Source organism: Crocodylus siamensis, chromosome 6 (genome assembly GCF_052110815.1).
Source record: "Crocodylus siamensis isolate JL-2025a chromosome 6, ASM5211081v1, whole genome shotgun sequence".
Lineage (NCBI taxonomy): Eukaryota > Metazoa > Chordata > Crocodylia > Crocodylidae > Crocodylus > Crocodylus siamensis.
Genome location: NC_143400.1, coordinates 88,099,938 through 88,116,747, shown reverse-complemented (window position 1 = coordinate 88,116,747; position 16,810 = coordinate 88,099,938). Strand labels below are relative to the sequence as shown.

The 16,810-nt window shown below is 43.6% G+C and overlaps 1 protein-coding gene across 1 annotated transcript in view; it reads left to right on the top strand.

Moving 5' to 3' along the window:
* The window catches only part of TBL1XR1 (TBL1X/Y related 1), a 179,271-nt gene that overhangs the window by 96,633 nt on the left and 65,828 nt on the right, over positions 1-16,810 (top strand). The gene's annotated exons all lie outside the window — the stretch shown is intronic.

Sequence of the window (16,810 nt, the reverse complement as noted above, 5' to 3'; positions counted from 1 at the left end):
GTTTTAAAGCATTGACCGTGGCCCATTTGTTGCACCGTCCCCAGACTACTTCCCTAACCTAGAAAGTTGCTTTGTCTCTGTCTCTATTCTGCATCCATAAAATGGGGATAGTGGTTCTCTGCCTTGCAGCAATTTTGTGAGGATTAATTCATGTTAGTGAGGCACTTGGATGGCACATTGAGCAATACTGCCTTAACTTTCTCTAGCATTTTTTCTCACTTTAAACTGGCTTTCAGTTTTTATATTGATTTAATAGGCAGTGCTCTGGCTAGTAGGTTTTGACTCGTATAGATCTTTGTGTAATAGATATATGCATACATATATATTATTTGTTGCCATACAATACATAGAGTATGATCCAGAGAATATTCCAGCTGTGGTCATTTCATTGTACCACTCTGTCTAGTTATGGTTTCTATAAATTAACATAATTGTTTATATGATGGTCTTTGGTTTATTTTATTATGTTTTATGGCAGCGAAGTTATTTTTGTAAAGGTCTGAAAGAGGAGCAGAGCTTCAAAAAGGTAGAGGTCCTCCCAAAACCTGAAGTTCATGGGCCTTGTATGGTTAAGGCCTACTGGTTTCTATAGCCTGCAGTACCTGAGATACCATGTTTGAATCCCCGGCGCAAATGAGCGGTGATTCATTTGCAGCTGGGTTGATTGGGCACAGCCCTTGGCATGAATTTGGAGAGAGGCTTATATTCATCATGACTGCAGCTGTAGTGAGATGTCTTGATTGTGCTGCAGCCACAGCCCAGGGGAAAGACTAGCTAAGTTTTTACTCTGAAATAGGAAGCATACCTTTCTAAGATCCCAGTTCTGTGCCCACTCACAAACCAAACTCCAATTTGACATCAGCTGGGCCAATAACTGCTATTTCCTTTATTGTCTTAAGCTGTGATTCTATAGGAATTTAAGCATTTGCTTAACCTTTGCGTGTGTGAATAGTCCTGTTGATTTAAGTGGAATGACTCCCTAAGCATAAAGTTAAGAATGTGTGTAAATCTTTTCAGGATCTTGGCATTATTTCATATTGTCTAATAAAATTAATTTACAAATTCTCTCAATTTTCTTCTGGTGTTTTAATACATGCTCTGTGCTTTGGAAGAGAACTGGTTTTCTAGGAAATCCAAATTACATTTGCTATATTTATTTGCTAATTACTTCTACCAAAAGGAAAAACATATCTGTCGATGAACTAAAATAGCCAGCCACAAGCATTTAAGTATGTTCGAGAATTATCAGTTTGCCAATATGGGTAATGAAACAAAAGCATGAATCAAATGCGAGTATTAATCGCTGCCTCATATACAAAGTTCTTGCATTTTAAGGGCTACCAAACCACTTGCAATGAAAACGTTCAGGAAATTTGCACAATTCCTTCCAAAGATTTTAGGGCGGAGAAAAAATCGGTAACTAGATTTCAAGGGAGTGAAACCGGTGATAGAAAATAAATTGTTGTGGACCTGGCTTGTACTTACGGACTTTAAGGAAACCTGTCAGAGGTTATTTTGGATGGCTGATTCTATCCGAAATAAATAGGTGTGGTGTCTTGCTTTTTACTTTTCAGAGTTGCTTCCATCTCCATGAATTTTATCATCATTTTTCCTTTGGAGTCCTTTAATTTTGTTCTGCAATACCTCAATATGTGCTTGTCTTCCAGTCCTAAAAAACTGTATCTGATGATTTCATATAGAGAGATAAAAGTTTCCAGGTAGCCAAATAGTCATGTCCATACACTTTTCCAACAAATTCATATACATTTTGCAGATAAATTGAAACCATGTTTTGCTTCACTGTTTTTAAGGCTTCTTAACCAACTGTGGGCATGCTTTGAAAGTAGTAGCATATGCAGTCAGATTATGACAGGACTCCAATTATATAAATTAATTTAATTAATTTTCTGTTTGTCTAGATTTTTACTGTTAGTTTCTTGTGATAAGTTCAATTGTTAAATAATATACAACTGTATTTTTTCTGCTTAGTTAAAAATGAAGACGAATGAGGCTATTTTTCATTGTCAGAAGTCCTTTTCATAATTAGATGGGAAGACAATGAGTGTCCACAAGCCTACTTTTAATTGTCTTGTTAAATTTGTGAATTGATTGTACTATGTTTTGAAGGCAAGTCACTGATATAGCTGGCTTCATTTTGGCTTAGTATCCTTTACAACTCTGTCAAGTCATTTGTGTTCTCACTTGAAACTCCATTGCTATTACAGTCATTGCGGATCTTTTGTGCCAATTTAGCAAACCATGTACTGGGTTTTTTTGTATAATTTATTAACAAATGGAGACCCACTTTATTTTCACTTGAGACCCACGTCAGGAATTTAACTTGGGTCCCCAGAGATAAATTATTAGTGTGGCAACCTGGTATGTTTAATAAATCTTCATGGCTACGCCTAATTCTGTAGGGGATGGAGGTCCAATAATGCAAGTTTCCCTCCTGGCGCGGTTTTAATACAGCGGCCAGCAATGTACAGCTGAATCCATCCTGCAGAACTGGAGGCCTTCATGGCGTTTGGGAATCAGGGGACTTCACCTGTGCTGCGTCAGGTAGTAAGGAGCTGTGCCAGGCAGCGAGAAGCTACAACCGCATGGGAGCTGAGGGTTACTGAGAAGTGGCAGCAGGGAAAAGCTGCAGCAGCAGTGGTGGTCAGATTGGGCTTCAGACCCAAGCCAATCATTCCTTCCTGCAGCTTGGGAAAGAGACTGACTGCTGTTTTAATAGGAGACTGCATTAAAACAAACGTGATCAGCCTAACATTCACCAACTCAAAGCATTCCAACAGCAGCCTTAACCTGTGCCTCCATGTCCTCAATCACCTCCAGTTAGGGGTTCTAGACCTTGGCTAAATGGCTAATAAAAATTAAGTCTCTTCTAACAGCTCTCTGTATTACAGTAGTCTTCAGCTGTCTGATACTTCCCATCTATGTCAGACTCCAGTTATATTAGTTGTTTGGAAGTGTCAAGACACAAGAAACCCATTCATGTCATCTGCGCCCCATAATGGAACGTGAACCTCTTATTTTGCCAGTGGCTGGTGAACAGTGGCTGATAAGCTGCTAGTGTAAAATGCAGGCCATATGTTGACCTGGAGATCTGGGGTTACGTGGTGTCATCACATTGAGTGACTTGAGCAAAAATGCATGGAAAGTGAGGTCATAGGCAGAATCTTCAGCCTTGTGTTTTAGATGCACAAAGAGGCTGCTAAGTAGCTATCCCAACTCCTGTACTTCCCAGGGCAGGTTTGTGTGCAAACGTCCTGCCCCCTCCTCCCATCTTTAACAGAGCCTAAACAGTCTCCTGCTTTGACTCCTGGCAAGGATGCCAGTGCTGAGGGCATCCATTCTTTGCTGTTGTGCAGATGAGACTTGAAACTCCTGCAGGGAAAGAGAGCTGGATGCGAACTTGGGCATCTCTTTCATTGACATACTGTCTACCTCATTGCTGTCCAGGAATGCCTGAAAGTGGGTACTTTTAGGTCCCAACAGATGTTCACTTTAAGATGTTATGGGATCTAATCCTTGATTCCAACAATTGCACATCCTGCCATCCCACACGTTCATAACAGGCCACACAATATTGGGATCGGGGATTAGATCCCAATCGCACCTTGCTCGCTGGTGTACGGGGAACCCGTGGTTTTCATGCACCAGCAGAATGAACCAATCTTCATTTTTGTATTGGGGATGGGAACCAAACTGGTCCCCGGCTCCAGCCAACAATCAGCTTGCTGCATGGGGAGCCTGGTATTGAGCTGCAGCAGCCCAGCACCAGGCTCTTACGCACTGAGAGCTATAAAACCATATGTGCTGCCCAGCTGAGAATCATGCACAATTTTGACAGGTCTTGGTGTACAGGGAGACCAGCATTGGGCTGTGGCACTCTGATACCGAGCTCATCATATACTGGGAGCTATATAAACCCTGTGTGTGGCCCAGCTGGGTGGCACACATGGTTTTATAGCTCCCAGTGTATGGAATAACTTTATGGCTCATTTCCTGCATTATCGTGTCTTAAGTTTCACAGATTTTCACAGACATTAGGGCTGGAAGGGACCTCGGAAGATCATTGAGTCCAGCCCCCCACCCGAAGAAGAGGAAGTCAGCTGGGGTTATAGGATCCCAGCACGATAACCATCCAATTTACTCTTGAAGGTTTTCAATGTAGGTGCTTGAACCACCTCCGATGGCAGGCTGTTCCAGACCTTGGGGGGCTCGGACAGTAAAGAAATTCTTCCTTATGTCCAGCCTGAAATGGTCTTGCAGTATTTTATAACCGTTTGACCTTATAACCGTTTGACCTCGCCATCCCTTGGGGTGCTCTAGTGAACAAACGTTCCCCGAGATCCGGGTGGTCACCCTTGATAAACTTACAGGTGGCCATCAGATCACCCCTGAGCCTGCGCTTTTCCATGCTAAAGAACCCCATGGCTCTCAGCCTATTGTCGTAAGGTCTGTTTTGCTGATCTCTGATCATGCGTGGCTCTTCTCTGGACTCTCAAGCTTCTCCACATCCCTTTTGAATTGTGGAGCCCAAAACTGGATGCAGTACTCCAACTGCGGCCTCACCAAGGCTGTGTACAAGGGGAGAATGACGTCCCGGGATTTGGTTGAAAAGCATCTATGGATGCAAGCCAGTGTTTTGATCGCTTTACTAGCCGCAGCATCACATTGTAGGCTCATGTTCATCTTGTGGTCAATGATGACCCCCAAGTCTCTTTCTTCCATGGTGCTAGCCAGCGTAGCACTGCTGAGCCTATAGACATGCTGCAGGTTTTTGTTCCCAAGGTGGAGAACCTTGCATTTTTTGGTGTTAAACACCATGAGGTTCTCGTCCGCCCATTTGCTAAGCCTGTCCAGGTCAGCCTGGATCGCCCTCCTGTCTTCAGGTGTGCATGGTTTGCCCCAAAGTTTGGTGTCATCGGCGAACTTGGCCAGTCCACTCCTGACTCCAAAGTCCACATCATTAATGAAGATGTTGAACAGTATGGGTGCAAGGACAGAACCTTGAGTGACCCCACTGGTCACTTGGCACCATGACGATTGACTTCCATCAATTACCACCCTCTGGGTCCAACCACCCTGGGGTGTAGATTGTCAGGGCCTGCTGACTTGAAGGAATCTAGCCTCAGAAAGGGTTCCTTCACGAGGTCAACATTGATGGAGGGCAGGGGATCTGTCACCCGGACCTCCCTGTCCCGTAGCGGGCATGGGCGTCCCATGGGACTGATGAAAGGCCAATGCAAAGTACCCATGTAATAGATTGGCTTTTTCCTGGATGTCAGTTGTCCCATCTGGTTCAGCAGGGGTCCAGTGTTGCCCTTGCTTTTCCTCTGGCAAGGAGAGTCGCTTGTGTGGTTGTTTGCTGTTCAGGGTTCAGTGTCTTTAAATGTCATGTGTCAGGGGCCTCATTGTCTTGACTCCATCACCCCTGAGAGAAGTGGGTAGCTTAAGTACATGGGAAGGAATGCTAGGTGCTGCTGAACTACCTGCTAAACCTAACGATCTGTATCTAAGGCAAGGGCAGCTGTGGATCCAGAGGAATTGCAGTTGTACCCTCCTTCAGACCATGCTGCAGGAGCAACAGCTGGGGACACTATTTATTTATTTATTTATTTACTTATTTACTTACTTATTTATTTTAAGTCTCTGCCCCTTTCCCTTCTGTGTTCAGTGGCATGCCCCCTCCATTCCCCTCCCATTTATCCCCTCCCCCTTCTGCCACTGCTGCTGTTCCTGCAACCTGTGGCTGCTCTGGAGGTGGGTGAACTCCATAACCACTCTGCCCCACTCTTGCTAGGCTGGGCAGGGAATTGGGCTCAGCCTGGGATGGTGGCAGCAAGTTGGTTCCCCCACCCCAAGGTGTTTCATGCCATCCTGGGAGCAGGCCTGTTGTTCCTGCTGTTTGTCCCTGGCTGAGCCCAGCTCCCTGAGCAGCCCAGCTGGAGCAGGCAAGGTAAGAGTGGCTCTGGAGCTCCTCCTGCCCCCAAGGCAGATGGTGAGAACAGCAGCAAGCAGGGGAATGAAAGGGGAAGGGGAGGTGCTCATGAATGATCATGGAAGGGAGAGGAGGGGGTACTGAGGGCTGGTGGGGATTCTTACTTGGTTTGAGGACTTTAAAAAGTCCCTGGCTGCTGTTCCCATGGTGTTGTCTGCCTGTTCCAAGTGGTGGTAGGGAGCTGGGAGTGGGGGTGCAGTCAACCCTGCAGTGCCAGTCTGCTCCTATGCCATCTCTCACCCTTTACAAAATCCTGGATCTGCACAGGAGCAAGAGCACAGGAAATACATGACCTTTTCCTGTGAGATGGTGATAGATGGTAGCTGCTGGTGTGAAAAATAATTTGAAGTGGGGACTTTAGAGACTGGAGTGGGCAAGAGTATATATGTAGAAAATAAGGGAAGAACCTGATTGTTCCTAAATTTCACCCTGGAAAAATTGGTGACTTTTCTTGGAAAATAACTCGGACAAATGTTATAGTCCTTTTGTTCAGTTCACATTTCGAAGGCTGCTGTTGGAGCAAGCAGGCTCGGTAGATTTTTAAATGAGTATGTGAAGCGTTTGCAAGACCAATCATGAAAGTTGCAATGCATGTAGAGAGAGCCTTTAAACTAAACACTTTTACACTCTAGTTTAGTTAAAAATAAATAAATAAATAAAATAAAATAAACCAAAACAGCCCTGGCAGTCCTAAATGCAGGTTCTTACTGAAGATCTGTATATGAAAGCTTTAGCCTAGGTAGTTTTGAATAATGATTAGGCAAAAGAGCTGGAACAATTTTCAGAAGTGGGGAAAAAAAGGTACCCCGTCTCCAAAAGAGCCTGACCAATTAACCTTAAACTTCACATGCATAAAATAGAGTCCAAACTTTATGTACACAATGAGAATACACATGAAAATTTTATGCAAAAAAGAGACGCATGTCAACCCCTAGAACCGCTCCCAGCAAACGTATTATGTCAAGGGCCTAGAGATGAGTCAGAATTTAAATGTTAATACTTTACTGAAGAAATGCTTTTCCTTGTTCATCACATGCGTGAGATTTTCAGAAATGCCCACTGAAGTCATTCAACACTTTTTTTACAGTGAGGAACAGTTAGGCCAGTGTCAATACTTTGGAAAATCCAGTCTTCTTGTCCAGTGCAGATTGGGCAGTAGGTAATAAAGATATTTTTTCACTGCTTGGATGACTTTCTTAATGCCTTATTTTCTTTTTATCCTATAAACTTAATATTCAAGAACTACATAGCATAGTAGGATTCAGATATACAACCTCTTAAACTTACCTATATGTACACACTTCTGGTTTCCATAGATCGTAAGAGTTTCTCAAACACAGACTGGAGTGAGCATCATTAGAGAGCTCTCAAAGTATTTAAAGGAATACCCTAGTCATATATAGGGCAGCGTAAAGGATATAATGTGGAAGTGCTGGTATAGGGGAAGAGGAGATGTTAACTAGGGGCATTGCTGTAGGATAGTCAAAACATGGCATTAATGTTTTTATAGGCAAGGATCTCACATGTGATAGTTTCAAATACTAGAGGAAGCTGTTTTGCCAACGAGTGATATTCAGTAGCCTTATCGTATAATAATACTCTATTTACCCAAATCATACATGGCTTTGAATTCAAGACAATCCCCCAATAATTAAATTCTTTCTATGAAAAATATATAAATTTGTTACAATTTTCTGTGTAAAATATCTAATTATCAAAAGGCCGTCCTAAGTTTGTCCCTCCCACTGCTGCAGCAGGGAAAGCAGTAGTAGTGGGCTGGCCCTCTTGCCTTCTGCCCCAGCCACTACCTGCCCCCCTGCTGCATGCAGCCTGTTTTCCACCACCTTTCTTCCCACTGCTGCCTGCTGCTTGCCTCCCAACAGCCTTTGCCCCCTCTCCCCCTGCTGTTTACTGTCAGGAGCTGCTGTGGCTCCATTTCCTTCCAAGTATGGAGCACATGGCCCCTGCCAGGCTGTGTAGCAATGTCTGGGGCCAGAGCTGCTGTTGTTGCTTCTTTGTGTCTGGGCAGGGCCAAGAGCTTTCATGTGTGCCGTGCCCTGGGGGGAAATGGAGCCTGAGCCTTACCTGACTAAGTGGTAGGGGGCAAGAGGAGGCAGGGCAGGGGGCATAGTCAGAAGCACAGTAGCCACCTGCCTGCCTACCCCCACCATACTCAAATCCAAGATGAAGGTCTTGTTTCCTCAAGTTGGGGAGGGGGAAAAATCCATGTCTTGGTTTTCAAGTAAATACAGTATTTCTGAAACTATGATTTGTGTAGCTTCTTAATCCTCATATCTTTTTTTTTTTTTTTTTTTTAATCTGGCACCAGGCATATAAGAAAATCATTCAGTTAGCTGTAAGTTGGGACATTTTTTCCCAAGCGCTATAATTGACTTCATTATATTTAGATGTAAAAAATTGACCATTGTTGCAGCTATGCTATCCGCTAATCCTGCCAACATTTATGCATGCTTTTAACTTGAAGAATGTGAATAGATTTAGTAGAATCAATGGGAGAACTCGCATGCTTAAAAGTAAGCACATACCAAAATCTTTGTCGAATTGGAGCCTTAAATGCAGAGTTTGAATTATGGAGGAGCTGGGGGGTGGGGAGGGTATGAAGGGCTGAGCTTCCCCATTAGATTTGAAAATCATAACCTGGGGTGGGGTCTCTGATTTTATTAGGGCATCATGATGGGCAGACCAATTTTTTTTGCAGACCACTTCAAGGGTCAAAGTGTAATTCAAACCCTGCTTAAATGTTTCAGGGGTCTGTTGTTGCGATCAGAAACGTATACCTGCAAAGTCCTGTGTGGTCTATTATCAAGGAAGTACACTTTTTGTAATATTGTGACAGTCACTGTTGATCCTATGTTGAAAACTGTTTTGTTATACAGTGATCTCCCAGTGTTGTGTTTGGTTATGCTATTTGTTGGTCTCTGAATTATATAATCAAATGAAAACCCACAGGTAGGCAAGCAGTAAGATGTAGGCTAACTGAAAATACATTTTTAAAGACCCACTGTATCTCATGGGAAAATTCTGAGAAGCTATTAAGAGATTTTTTCTCTGCTTACATGTTTAGCTTTCTGTAAACTCCCTCTTCTAGTTTATTTTCTTGGGAGGTGTGGTTGGATCGTTACAGGGAAAAACTGGACGTATGAGTGGGCTTTTTTATTTATTGTTATAAATAAATGGAGTCCCTATTTGAATTTCTGTTTCTGTGCTAGTGACCTTACAGTTGGCTGACTGCTTTTAGAAACAGAGGATTATGGCATCCTGAAGTAAGTTGTAGCAAGCAGACCAAATATCCCCTTAATAAAGTTTTCATGCAAATAGAGGAAGAGGTGGACCAGAAATTATGCTGGTCCTGCAGAACAGAAAAATAATGCCCTGCTCTTGCACTGAGGTCGCTGCACACCTCTGTGCCCACAGGTATATCAGTGCAGGAGAGAAGCCTGTATTTTTGTTGAATTTGAATTTATACTGGTTTCCTTTTTCTTAGTCTTGTCCTGCATCCGTCTGGGGTTGTTGTTTGTCGTGGTTATGATCGTCGCGGAAGAAAAAGTAACATCCAATGTTACTGTGTTTTGAAGAAAACAAGTCGTTTTCTTCTTTAAAATAAAAATTAAATGTTTCCCATTACAGAGACTAATTATTTAGCTAGGCATCGCTAATTGTTTTGGGAGCAGAATTTTTTTGCTTGAACGCCAGTGCTTATGGAAACAGAAATACCTGTATTACTAGCTGTTGTTTTTTAACCAGATGCTAACATGGCAAATGTCTCACTTTTAATTAAGGCTGGTTTTCCAATTTTAAGGAAGCACATACATTTCAAGTACTTGGATGCTAAACTTTTTATAGTCAGACTTCTGTTAGTAGTAAATGTGTGCATGAGTTATTGTCCCTGGAAGAAGAGAAGAATTTGTGGGGTTGCTGGCACATCTTGACAGCAGTACAAACAGCACTAATTCAAAGACGAAAATGGTCCAGTTCAGATTTTAACAGTACTTCTTAATTATATTGTGCAAGCAACATCTTTTCTGCAACAAAATGTATCAAAAGATTGCTCCTGCTAGCTGAAGGGAGATGATGTTAGACGAACGCACAGAATGGGGAACTCCATGGCTGTTCATCACTGCAGTGAGGTGCTGCTTCTCTAATAAGGGTGAAAGACTTCATGCTGATCAAGCACCGCGCCCTACCGGCAGGTTAATCCTGCATGGCATAATTTAATATGGAATCCCGCTACAAATGTATATTACTTGCCACAACAAGGAGGAGGAAAGCATCAGAAGCTAAATTTTTAAAAAGACCGGCTGTGTGTGTTCTGTGCAAAACTAAAAGCAGTATATTTCCCTTTGCTGTTTACCACACCGAGTGCGCTAATAGTTCTGTAATGACAAGGCTGCTTCATAATTAATTTTGAAGCTTGTAAGTAATACATGTTTCCTTCTTTGTTTACTTTTTAAGATGTCTGGGTACATTAAACGCTAGAGTCAAAATATTTTATGACTCATAGTCCACAAATCCTTACAGTGGGCGCTTTCCTAACATCCGTTGCAGTTAAAGCTGCTGACCAGTTTGTCACACCTTTTGCTTTTTAAGTTGTGAAGATTTTATCTTTTTCCCCCTAAATTTTCTGGGTTGAGCCTGAAGTTTGAAATCAAAGGATGTGAATGTTTTCCCCATGTTTAACTCTTCCCTGACCAGGCGTTCTCTGCATGCTAGTTTTTTCCTTTAAAAAAACCCCCAAAAAAACAAAAACAAAAAAGCATCTCTTTAAAATGTATAAAATGCAAGGTATAATTGTCAGATTAAATACATTGAATGAAATTCTGAAGTTCCAGGGGTGTTAACTCTGTCACGCTGCATGTGTCATCTAAACATTGACTTTTGGCCTTGATGCTGTAAGTTCGTATACACTCATGTATTCATATAGTTAACTTCAGACACGGAAGTCAGTAGAACAACTAGTTGGTCTAAATTTAAATGTGTATGTAGGTCTTTGGAGGATTCAGACTTTTGGTGTTAATGAGCACTGTAAAATATGTGGCTTTACAATCAGGCAGAACTCAGGTTTCCAGGATAAATACCCTGCATTTTCTTACAGTCAACTCCACCACTTCCCCGCTTCCATATTAGCACCCCCCCCCCAAAAAAAAAACAAAAAAAAACACCAACCAACCAAACAAACAAAAAAACAAAAAAAAAATTGGGTTGCATTTTTTAACCAGGGAAGGGGAAGGTTTTGAGCAAGCCTGGAGACGCCATGCATGCCTTGCAGCTGCCCAGGTGCCAGGCTCCTGTGTTAACCCTCTCACAGCCATAGCTGTTAACTGAGCACTGTAGTTTGTGCCTGAAGCAGCAGGTGAGTTCCTGCTAATGTTTTGAGGAGGCTTCTGATGTGGAAAGAAACTTTATTTATAGGAACTTACTGTATTTATTCAAATCCAAGATAACTTTGAATTTAAGATGACCCCCCCCACCCCATTATTGTATTTTCTACATGGAAAAATATAAAATGTTTACACGTTTACCATGTACAGAATCTAATTATTGGAGAGTCATCTTAAAATTAGTGCTGCCCCTCCCCTCCCCCCTCACACATTGCTTCACCAGGGAAAGCAGTGGCAGGGGGATAGGTATGGGGGAGCAAGTGGCCTGAGCCCCCTGCCACCTGCCCTCCTTGGCAGGGGGCTCAGGCCCCCTTGCTGTCTGCATCCCCCTTTGGCACTTGCTCCACCCCCTGCTGCCTACCTTGCCCCCCCTCCAGTGCTTGTGCCTATCCCCCCTCCACTGCTGCTTCCCCCTCTATGCTTTTGCTCCCCTCCTCCGCCCCCCCACAGCCTGCCCTCACCACCACTGCTTATCTTCCACTGGGGGCTCCAGCCCCATAGCTGGCCAGGCTGCAGTGGTTGCAGCAGAGGCAGGGACAGTCCTAGATTGACTTTTACCACCATCAATGCTGCTGAAGTAGGGACTAGAGCCCCAACTGGGGGGTAAGCAGCAATGGCAGCTGTGGGAGGGCAGAGGTGACTAGGGACACATGGCAGTTGTGGCTCTGACCCCAAGGCCTGGTGGGAGCTAGAGCTGGATCTGCGACAGTTACCTGCTTCCCATCGTGTACTCAGATCCTGATCATCCTCAACTGTGAGGGATTGCCCACAATGACCCGGATCTGAGATAAGGAGCCCTTTCCCTACATTGAAGCAGTGGGGGGGGGGGAACCTTGTCTTGGACTGAAATAAATATGGTATATAAAGAACAACTTGCAGCAAAGAATGAATAGCCTTGCTCCTACTGCCTTTGCAAAGGTCTGGGGCCTGAACTTGTGTGGTGAAAGAGGAAGTCCCCCGGGAACAAGTGTGTCCATGAAGTTTGGCACCATCTTCACCCTTATTCAAGTATGCGTTTTTGTGTTGTATTATTCAAGTAGCTTGTTGTTCCTAGATTTATTGCTCATTTGCTTTCTTCTCTTAACACTGCCTTGTTCCCTCCCTCTCTTGCACCCTCTTTCCTTCCTTGTCTTTTGTGGCCTGATTTCTCTCTAATCCCTATACTCTGTTTTCTGCTTGACCTTTCACAGCATCTGTTGAAGTGAACTTGGGTTCATGCAAGCTTGTATTCTCTCTATATCACATTTTGTTAGTGTATAAAGGTGCATATCTACCTTGCCTTGTGCAGGGGCGACAGATAAGTATGCATGTTTACAACTGCATTGGTTTTACCTACTTTTGAAAACATATGAAAATGTACTATAATACAAGTAATTTGGACACCAGAATGAAAAACAACAAAGTGTTTTTTTCTTACAAGGATCGGGTAAATAGACCAAGTTGTTTTCCTGTCCTGAAGATCAGACTTAATATGCAAAGCTTTTCCCCCTTCTTGGAAGGTGGTGACTTTAAAGGAAAAAAAATGCAACAGTTATGTGCATGGCTCTGTATAACATGCCGAAGTAGAGACTGTAGCTGATCAAAGAATTTAACCTCTAGATTATAGAAACAGACAACTGGAACGATGTAGGCGTAGCTACTTGAATTCTGTGTTTTAAAACAATAGGTGTACGGATAGGAGACTACCCAACTTGAGGAGGAGACCAGCTGATTTTACGGGGAGATTCTGGACCTGGCTGCCTTTTTGCGGGCTGATTAAAGTGCCCCCCTTACCCCCATACACACCTCTAGCTGAGGGGCCCTGGTGGCCCTGCTCCTCACTGCTGATTGGTTGTGAGGGCTTTCTGTCATGCAGCCCTGTCCCTTACTGCCAATTGGAAGAGAGGGGTGGGGCCACAGGTAGCCCCCTCAGCCAATCAGTGGCGAGGGCCAGGAGTGGCAGCCATCCTGGGCTTCCCCTTGTGTTGGCAGCACCTTTTTCCCCAGGAAATTAAAAATTAATTCCCACCCCCCAGGACAATGCTGGGTTTCATGCTTTGCATAAAATCTACAAAATTGCTATTTTGGTAGGTCACTATTTATGGATCTTATGTACATAAGTCCTAAAGCAGACTACAGTTAGTCATTTTTAACAAGTATTTGAATGGTTGAAAGGACTTAAGAATAGATTCTGATGGGATGCACTGATAAGTTTTTTGGTGTATACCAATGGCTGACTAATAACCAGTCGAATCGGCTGATATCGACACAATTGCCAACATGCAGTCCAGCAGCTTGGAGAGTAGCATCCGGCTGGCAAGGTGGGAGGCTGATTTGAGGCCCCCACAATGAGGGAGGGAGTGGAACTGGGGCGGGGAACAGAGCTGCAGGCAGCTTGTGTGGGGGAGAGGGAGGGAAGGCAGCTCCCTGCTGCTGTGTGCACCCCCAGGGGAGGCATGGGGTGCATGTGCCCCACCTGGATTTGTGCATGGGGTGAGGGTGGGCTGCTTGCTGCAGGCTCAGGGCCAGGGGCTACACTGGCTCCCTTCTGGCTGGGGCTGCACTTGGGGCAGGCGGCAGAGCTGGGTGAGGGGGCTATGGTGAGGTTTTTGGGTGGCTATAGCCCACCCCGTAGCCACTCCTCTTAGCACCATTGCTGCCTGCCCCATTCCAAGTGCATCCCTGGTCTAGCCCCTCCTCCAGGAAGAGGCTGGCACAGCCCCTGGCCCTGACCCTGCAGCAGGCAGCCTGCCCACAAATCTGGAGGCACATGCCCCTCATGCCTGCCCCGGCTGTGCGTGCAGTGGTGGGGAAGTATCCTCCTTCCCCATCTCTGGCGCCTCTGGATGAGCTGCCTGCAGCTCCAGCCCACTGCACCTTGGCTCTACAGCACTTGCCCCAGTCCCACTCCCTTCCTCCCTCACCGTGGGGGCCTTGATTTGCCCCCCTTCCCTCCCCGTGCCCCTTTCTCCCCATAGACTTAGTGGCTGGATGCTGCTCTTCAAGCTGCCGGGCTGCACTCCTGGCTGTGTACATTCTGCGGCTGCATGCAGCATTTATCAGTGACGTTATCGGCTACACCAGCCAAAAAAAGCCAATTGCCGATAATGTCAATTTGCTTTTTATCGGTGCTGATCTGGTATGGACCAATATATCAGTGCACCTCTAGATTCTGATTTAATTACACAAATGTAAATTAGGAGTAACACTTAGCCTTCAAGATGTGAATATTAAATGACAGAAGGACATGGCCAGTCGCATGCACCTACCCAGAAGGTAACTTTGTTCTTCCATTATTCTTTACAAACGTGTTGAATTGGAGTATCTTTCACTTGGTCTTTGTTATGTGGTGGCAAATCAGGAAATCCGTTTATATTTAACTAGTGTTGTACTGAGAGAGGCTAATTGAATGATGAGTTTCCACTGTTCTGCATATACTGTGTTTTATGTATGCTCTATGGGGAATCGGAGAGAAAAGGATTTCCTTTCAAACTGGCTTCTGTTCAGGATGTGTTGGTGCACTGCTTTGCTTTCAGGCCTCCCTGTTTTCGCCCATCTTGGCATCATCAGAGTGAACAATGTGCTAGTCATTTGAAACATAGTTTTATTATGAATGTAAAATACTCCCAGGTTTGGGAAAAATTTTGGAAGTGAGCGTAGCTTGTGTAAACACTGCAGCCTGTTTTCTTTTCTTTGTGTAGCTAGCAGGCGCATCACCTGCCCTGTTGGTAACCTTTCTGTGCTGGGCTTTGCCCCGTAGTTAAAATTTATAGCTTGGATTTAATGAGTTTATAATGTTAATTATCTTCACATTCAGCCGGCGCAGCTAAGCACTGATACTGTACAGTTCATATATGCAGAATGGTACATAGGAAGCCATAAAGCAATATAAATGATGACATGTAGCAGAAAATGAGGATCACCTTGGCTTGGGGTTCGGATTGTTTAAATTCAATCATGAGCTACTGAGCACTGTTTCAGAGAAGAACTGGTGACATTTTGAGAAGTCCGGTGTCTCTTAAAACTAATCATGAATACGTGTTACGTCATTAGAACATTGGAAATGTAGGCATACCAGTGATGTTTAGCACACTTACATTTTTGGATTTTAAAAGAGCAAGTGGTCTCTCTGAACTTAAAACCATGCCATTGTGTTTTCGGCTATACTTTTTCTTGCTCTTCAGTTCCATTGCCTCCGAGTCCTTGAGGTTTATACGTAAAGGCCCAACCCTGCATTTGGAGAGGCCTAGTTGCAAGATCAGGGACAAAGTGCTTATCTCTGAAAATTCAGTGCTTGGCTTTCAAGATGTGTAAGGCATTCATTTCCAACCCCGGTGGTTCATGTAATATTAGCTACTGAGATCATGTCTGCATTGAAGTGAATTGTGTGAATTACATTACTTATCTATTTAAATATGACATATAAATTGCAGACATCTTCACACTCTGAGAGCAAGAACAATTCCGTTTGCAAAAACAAGTAATGTAAAAATACGTATAAATAAATTTGGGGCTTTTAGTGCTGTTGCAGTGGAATGCGTATCTTTTTCCTTAGTTTCCTTCCACAGATTAAAAGATGCAATCAATATAATTGCAGCTTTAACCAGGAGGAATTCCACAAAAGGGGAGTGATCGCTACTCGCTTTTTATAGCTCCCATTAGGAGGTTTAGGAATGAGTTAAATAGGACAAACCTGTTACCTGTTCCTTGGATTACAGTCCTTGGGTCTCTTGGAGAATCTAACCTGGGATATTGGTCACGGACCGTTAGTATAAATATGGTATATTTTGTCACTCGAGATTAAAAGCAATATGTTAAATTCTCATTCAGATACTTGTATTGGACCAGGTGTGTTATAAACAGGATTTGTAGGGGTCAGTGTGTTTGTTTTTAGAAAAGGGAAATTTGGGATTATTGAACGTCCACTTATTTACATATGCTTTTCTAGGTTTGAGTCCTTCTTACAGAGAGGCAGAGAAAACACCAGTGTTATCTATAACCTTTCTCTGTTGGGTTTCTTTTTTTTTTTTAATTGCATGGGTATGGAGTTTAGTGTGTAGAAAATAATTAGTTTACATCCTCTTTAGCCACTCATTTCTTGGTTGTACCTATCTAACTCCCTTGGACGTTGACCAGAAGAATCATAAAAAATCAAAGCTGTCACGCAGATTCTGTTTATCTTGCAGGTTTGGGGGGGTTTCTGCTTTTCTTTTTTACAATTTTGTTCCACTTCTTTCTGATCTTTTGGCTACTCTGCCCTCAAGCACAAGCCTGCTCCTCCATTTTTCTTCAGCTGTTGTCCCATCCTTCCATTCAAATCTATATTAATCCACTCTCTGATGAGTTTGTTTGTGGCAGGGACCCATATACAATGTGCAGACATACCCAGTAAGCCTTCTGTTACACACATACACATGATTTG